Source organism: Pleurodeles waltl, chromosome 5, assembly GCF_031143425.1.
Source record: "Pleurodeles waltl isolate 20211129_DDA chromosome 5, aPleWal1.hap1.20221129, whole genome shotgun sequence".
Classification (NCBI taxonomy): domain Eukaryota; kingdom Metazoa; phylum Chordata; class Amphibia; order Caudata; family Salamandridae; genus Pleurodeles; species Pleurodeles waltl.
Genome location: NC_090444.1, coordinates 519,590,916 through 519,598,283, shown reverse-complemented (window position 1 = coordinate 519,598,283; position 7,368 = coordinate 519,590,916).

The window sequence follows — 7,368 nt, the reverse complement described above, 5'->3', positions numbered from 1 at the left end:
AATAGGGTCAGAGAGAATACTGACATCCTAAAAATCCCCAAAGGGAATGTAACAAAACATGATGATGGTGATATCATCACCAAATGGTTCACAGCTTTTGAGAGGGCTTGTGCAACCAGAAAAGTAAACAAATCTCACTGGGGTGCTTTTCTTTGGGAAATGTTCACTGGAAAGTGTAGGGATAGACTCCTCACACTTTCTGGTAAAGATGCAGAATCCTATGACCTCATGAAGGCTACCCTGATTGGATTCTCAACTGAGGAGTACAAGATTAGGTTCAAGGGGGCTCAAAAATCCTTGAGCCAGACCTGGGTTGATTTTGTTGACTTCTCAGTCAAAACACTAGATGGTTGGATAACTGGCAGTGGTGGAATGATTATGATGGGCTGTATAACTTGTTTATGAAAGAACATCTGTTAAGTAATTGTTTCAATGACAAACTGCATCAACATCTGGTAGGCCTAAGTCCAATTTCTCCCCAAGAATTGTGAAGACGGCAGACCACTGGGTTAATACTAGGGTGACCAAGACTTCCACAGGGGGTGACCAAAAGAAAGGGGTCACAAAGCCTCCCCAGGAGAATAGTGGTGAGACACCCAAGGGTAAAAGTAAAGAGTCTTCTACAGGGCCCCAAACACCTGCTCAGGAGGGTGGGCCCAGAGCCTCTTCACAGTCTTCAAATGGGTATAAGGGTAAAAACTTTGATCCTAAGAAGGCCTGGTGTTGCATCTGTACTCATCATGGACACTAAACTGGAGACAAGGCCTGTCCCAAGAAAAGTCCCAAAATAAATATTACTCCAGTTAGCACTGGAATAGCCAGTCCCCAAGTGGGATCAACAGTGTGCCCAGAGCAAATCAGGGTTCACACTGAAACTACATTAGTTTCTGAGGGTGGGGTGGACCTAGCCACACTTGCTGCCTGGGCGCCTAACATGCAAAAATACAGGCAGCAGCTCTTAATCAATGGGACTAGAGAAGAAGCCCTGAGGGATACAGGTGCCAGTGTCACAATGGTGACAGACAAACTGGTTTCCCCCGGACAGTACCTGGCTGGACAGACATATCTAGTCACTAATGCTGACAATCAAATGAAAGTCCATCCCATGGCAATGGTAACTTTATAATGGGGAGGGGTCACTGGCCTGAAACAGGTGGTAGTCTCCTCTGCAATTCCAGTAGAATGTCTGCTAGGGAATGATCTGGAGTCTTCAGCATGGGCTGAGGTAGAGCGCAAAACCCATGCAGCCATGCTGGGTATCCCTGAACTGGTGTCTGTCAACACAAGGGCACAGTGCAGGGCTTAGGGTGAAAAAGAGGTGTTGGAGCCTGGAATAATAGCCCAACCTTCCAAGAGAAAAGGAAAGAAGACTGGGGAACCAGCTTCAACACAGCCAAAGAAACAGAACCTCTCTTCCCAGGAAGATGTTCTATCCCCTGAGGGACCTGAGTCCATGGAGCTGGGACCTTACCAGGTTGAGCTCTTGGGCCCTGGGGGACCCTCAAGGGAACAGCTGTGTAAGGGGCAAGAAATGTGTTCCTCTCTTTGAAGGCCTAAGGCAGCAAGCAGCTGAGCAAGAAAAAGGTAATGTCAGTGGAACCCACAGGGTCTATTGGGAAGATGGACTCCTTTACACTGAGGCAAGAGATCCCAAACCTGGTGCCACTAGGAGAGTGGTAGTGCCTCAGGAGTTAAGGGAGTTCATTCTGACCTTAGCCCATGACATGTCCCTAACTGGGCATTTGGGACAAACCAAAACATGTGAGAGATTAGTCAACCATTTCTACTGGCCCAATATGTCCCAGATGGTAAAGGAGTTTTGCACTTCCTGTGTCACCTGTCAAGCCAGTGGTAAGACAGGTGGCCATCCAAAGGCCCCCTTAGTGCACTTCCAGTGGTGGGGTCCCCTTTGAAAGAGTGGGAGTGGACATAGTGGGTCCACTAGAACCTCCCACAGCATGAGGGAATCAGTATATCCTAGTAGTAGTGGGTCATACTACTAGGTACCCTGAAGCAATTCCCCTTAGGTCCACTACTGCCCCTACAGTAGCCAAAGCACTCATTGGTATTTTTTACCAGTGTGGGATTTCCTAAAGAGGTGGTTTCTGACAGAGGTACCAACTTCATGTCAGCTTACCTAAAACACATGTGGAGTGTGGGGTGACTTATAAATTCACCACAACATACCATCCACAAACCAATGGTCTTGTGGAGAGATTTAACAAGACACTGAAGGGCATAATCATGGGGCTTCCTGAAAAACTCAAAAGGAGATGGGATGTTGTAGGAAGTTGGCTCTGTATGTACTATTTCAAAGTAAGAAATAGCATGCACAGAGTCCCCTTAGAGGTAAGATAGTGGCAAAAAGAGATAATTCTAATGTTCTATTTTGTGGTAGTGTGGTCGAGCAGTAGGCTTATCAGAGGGTAGTGTTAAGCATTTGTTGTACACACACAGGCAATAAAAGAGGAACACACACATTCAAAGACAATTCCAGGCCAATAGGTTTTTAAAAGAAAAATATATTTTCTTAGTTTATTTTAAGAACCATAGGTTCAAGATTTACAAGTAATACTTCAAATGAAAGGTATTTCACTCAGGTATCTTAGGAACTTTGAATCAACACAATATCATTTACAGTTTTGGCAAAAATGGCAATAAGCTATTTTAAAACTAGACTGTGTAATTTTCAACAGTTCCTGGGGGAAGTAAGTATTGATTAGTTTTGCAGGTAAGTAAAACACCTTCAGGGTTCAAAGTTGGGTCCAAGGTAGCCCACCGTGGGGGGTTCAGGGCAACCCCAAATTTACCACACCAGCAGCTCAGGGCCGGTCAGGTGCAGAGGTCAAAGTGGTGCCCAAAACGCATAGGCTTCAATGGAGAAGGGGGTGCCCCGGTTCCAGTCTGCCAGCAGGTAAGTACCCGCGACTTCAGAGGGCAGACCAGGGGGGTTTTGTAGGGCACCGGGTGGGACACAAGTCAGCACAAAAAGTACACCCTTAGCGGCACAGGGGCGGCCGGGTGCAGAGTGCAAACAGGCGTCGGGTTTGCAATTGGTTTCAATGGGAGACCCAGGGGTCTCTTCAGCGAAGCAGGCAGGCAAGGGGGGGCTCCTCGGGGTAGCCACCACCTGGGCAAGGGAAAGGGCCACTTGGGGGTCGCTTCTGCACTAGAGGTCGGATCCTTCAGGTCCTGGGGGCTGGGGATGCAATGTCTTTACCAGGCGTCGGGTTCGGTGAAGCAGGCAGTTGCGGTCAGGGGGAGCCTCTGGATTCCCTCTGCAGTCGTCGCTGTGGGGGCTCAGGGGGGTCAACTCTGTCTACTCACGGGCTCGCAATCGTCGGGGAGTCCTCCCTGTAGTGTTGTTTCTCCACAGGTCGAGCTGGGGGCGTCGGGTGCAGAGTGGAAAGTCTCACGCTTCCGGCGGGAAACGTGGAGTCCTTTAAAAGTTGTTTCTTTGTTGCAAGTTTCAGTCTTTGTGGAACAGGGCCGCTGTCCTCAGGAGTTCTGGGTCCTTTTAGATGCAGGGTAGTCCTCTGAGGCTTCAGAGGTCGCTGGACCCTGGGGAACGCGTCGCTGTTGCAGTTTTTCTTGAAGTGGGGAGACAGGACGGTAGGGCTGGGGCCAAAGCAGTTGGTGTCTCCGTCTTCTCTGCAGGGCTTCAGGTCAGCAGTCCTTCTTCATCTTCAGGTTGCAGGAATCTATCTTCCTCAGTTCTGGGAGCCCCTAAATACTCAATTTAGGGGTGTGTTTAGGTCTGGGGGGTTAGTAGCCAATGGCTACTAGCTCTGAGGGTAGCTACACCCTCTTTGTGCCTCCTCCCTGAGGGGAGGGGGGCACATCCCTAATCCTATTGGGGGAATCCTCCATCTGCAAGATGGAGGATTTCTAAAAGTCAATCACCTCAGCTCAGGACAGCTTAGGGGTTGTCCTGACTGGCCAGTGACGACTCCTTGTTTTTCTCATTATCTCCTCTGACATTGCCGCCAAAAGTGGGGCCCTGGCCGGAGGGGGCGGGCATCTCCACTAGCTGGGATGCCCTGTGGCGCTGTAACAAAGGGGGTAAGCCTTTGAGGCTCACCGCCAGGTGTTACAGTTCCTGCAGGGGGAGGTGAGAAGCACCTCCACCCAGTACAGGCTTTGTTCCTGGCCACAGAGTGACAATGGCACTCTCCCCATGTGGCCAACAACATGTCTGGTGTGTGGCAGGCTGGCAAAACTAGACAGCCCACACTGGAATTCGGGTATGTTTTCAGGGGGCATCTCAAAGATGCCCCCTGGGTGTATTTCACAATAAAATGTACACTGGCATCAGTGTGCATTTATTGTGCTGAGAAGTTTGATACCAAACTTCCGAGTTTTCAGTGTAGCCATTATGGTGCTGTGGAGTTCGTGTCTGACAGATTCCCAGACCATATACTGTTGTGGCTACCCTGCACTTACAATGTCTAAGGTTTTGCTTAGACACTGTAGGGGCATAGTGCTCATGCACCTATGCCCTCACCTGTGGTATAGTGCACCCTGCCTTAGGGCTGTAAGGCCTCCTAGAGGGGTGACTTATCTATGCCATAGGCAGTGTGAGGTTGGTATGGCACCCTGAGGGGAGTGCCATGTTGACTTAGTCATTTTCTCCCCACCAGCACACACAAGCTGGCAAGCAGTGTGTCTGTGCTGAGTGAGGGGTCCCCCGGGTGGCATAAGACATGCTCCAGCCCTTAGAGACCTTCCCTGGCATCAGGGCCCTTGGTACCAGGGGTACCAGTTACAAGGGACTTACCTGGATGCCAGGGTGTGCCAATTGTGGAGACAAAGGTACAGGTTAGGGAAAGAACACTGGTGCTGGGGCCTGGTTAGCAGGCCTCAGGACACTTTCAAATCATAACTTGGCATCAGCAAAGGCAAAAAGTCAGGGGGTAACCATGCCAACGAGGCATTTCCTTACAGATGTCCTCTTGCCATGCCTGCTTTTTGCCTACAGAGAAGTGCCACAGAAGGAAGTAGGGTTTCCCCTTTTTAGCTTCTGTTTGGCCATCCTGTAAGGGGACCACTGGCACTTGTAAAAGAAGGCTGGGAGAGACCTCTCCATGAGCCTAAACAAGATGAAGTGGACTACGTACTAGGCCTACGTTCAAGGATGGCAGAGTACATGGAAAAGGCAAGCAAAAACCTTGAGGCCAGCCATCAACTCCAGAAGATGTAGTATGACCAAAAGGCTGCTATGGTTGAGTTTTAGCCAGGGCAGAAAGTGTGGGTTCTGGAGCTTGTGGCTCCCAGGGAACTTCAGGACAGATGGAGTGGCCCTTACCCAGTTCTTGAGAAAGAGTCAGGTCACCTATCTGGTGGACCTAGGCACTAGGAAGACCCCCAAGAGGGTGATCCATGTGAACCGCCTCAAACTCTTTCATGATAGGGCAGATATAAACATGTTGATGGTTACAGATGAGGACCAGGAAGCTGAGAATGAACCTCTCTCCGATCTCCTCTCCGCTGACCCTAAAGATGGCTCAGTAGATGGAGCGATCTATTCAGACACCATCTCTGGCCAACAGCAGGCTGACTGCAGGCAAGTCCTCCAGCAGTTTGCTGAGTTCTTTTCTTTATCCTTTGGTCAGACACACCTGTGTACCCATGATCTGGACACAGGAGACAGTATGCCTGTCAAAAATAAAATCTTCAGACAGTCTGACCAAGTTAAGGAAAGCATCAAAGTGGAAGTCCACAAGATGGTGGAGTTGGGAGTGATTGAGAACTCTGACAGTCCCTGGGCTAGCCCAGTGGTGTTGGTCCCCGAACCTCACACAAAACATGGCAAGAGAGAGATGAGGTTTTGTGTGGACTACAGAGGGCTTAACTCTGTCACCAAGACAGATGCTCCCCCCATCCCAAGGGCAGATGAGCTAATAGACAAATTAGGTGCTGCCAAATACTTAAGTACCTGTGACTTGACAGCAGGGTACTGGCAAATAAAAATGGCACCTGGAGCAAAAGAGAAAACAGCATTCTTTACACCTGATGGGCACTACCAGTTTACTGTGATGCCCTTTGGCTTAAAGAACGCCCCTGCCACCTTCCAAAGGTTGGTGAATCACATCCTTGCTGGCTTGGAGTCCTTAAGTGCAGCGTATCTTGATGATATTGCTGTCTTTAGCTCCAACTGACGGGATCACCTGGTCCACCTGAAGAAGGTTTTGCAGGCCTCTCTATCAAGGCACCCAAATGTCAGATAGGGCAGGGTACTGTGGTTTACTTGGGTCACCTTGTTGGTGGAGGCCAAGTTCAGCCACTCCAACCCAAGATCCAGACTATTCTGGACTGGGTAGCTCCCAAAACCCAGACTCAAGTCAGGGCATTCCTTGGCTTGACTGGGTACTATAGGAGGTTTGTGAAGGGATATGAATCAATAGTGACACCCCTCACAGAACTGACCTCCAAGAAAATGCCCAAGAAAGTGAACTGGACCGTGGACTGTCAAAAGGCCTTTGACACCCTGAAGCAAGCTATGTGTACATTACCAGTTTTGAAAGCTCCAGATTATTCTAAGCAGTTCATTCTGCAGACAGATGCCTCTGAGCATGGGATAGGAGCAGTCCTGTCCCAAACAAATGATGATAGCCTTGATCAGCCTGTTGCTTTTATTAGCAGGAGGTTACTCCCCAGGAAGCAGCGTTGGAGTGCCATTGAGAGGGAGGCCTTTGCTGTGGTTTGGTCCCTGAAGAAGTTGAGACCATACCTTTTTGATACTAACTTCATAGTTCAAACTGACCACAGACCTCTCAGATGGCTGATGCAAATGAAATGAGAAACCCCTAAACTGTTGAGGTGGCCCATATCCCTACAGGGAATGGACTTTGTAGTGGAACACAGACCTGGGACTGCCCATGCCAATGCCAATGGCCTTTCCATGTTCTTCCACTTAGAAAATGAAGACTCTCTTGGGAAGGGTTAGTCTCATCCTCTTTCGTTTGGGGGGGTTGTGTAAGGGCATGGTTACCCCCTGACCTTTTGCCTTTTGTTGATGCCAGTTATGATTGAAAGTGTGCTGGGACCCTGCTAACCAGGCTCCAGCATCAGTAATCTTTCCCTAAACTGTACCTTTGTTCCCACAATTGGCACAGCCCTGACAAACAGATAAGTCCCTTGTAAATGGTACCCCTAGTACCAAGGGCCCTGATGCCAGGGAAGGTATCTAAGGGCTGCAGCATGTCTTATGCCACCCTGGGGACCCCTCACTCAGCACATGTACACTGCCTCACAGCTTGTGTGTGCTCGTGGGGAGAAAATGACTAAGTCGACATGGCACTCCCCTCAGAGTGCCATGCCAACCTCACACTGCCTGTGCCATTAGTAAGTCACCCCTCTAGCAGGCCT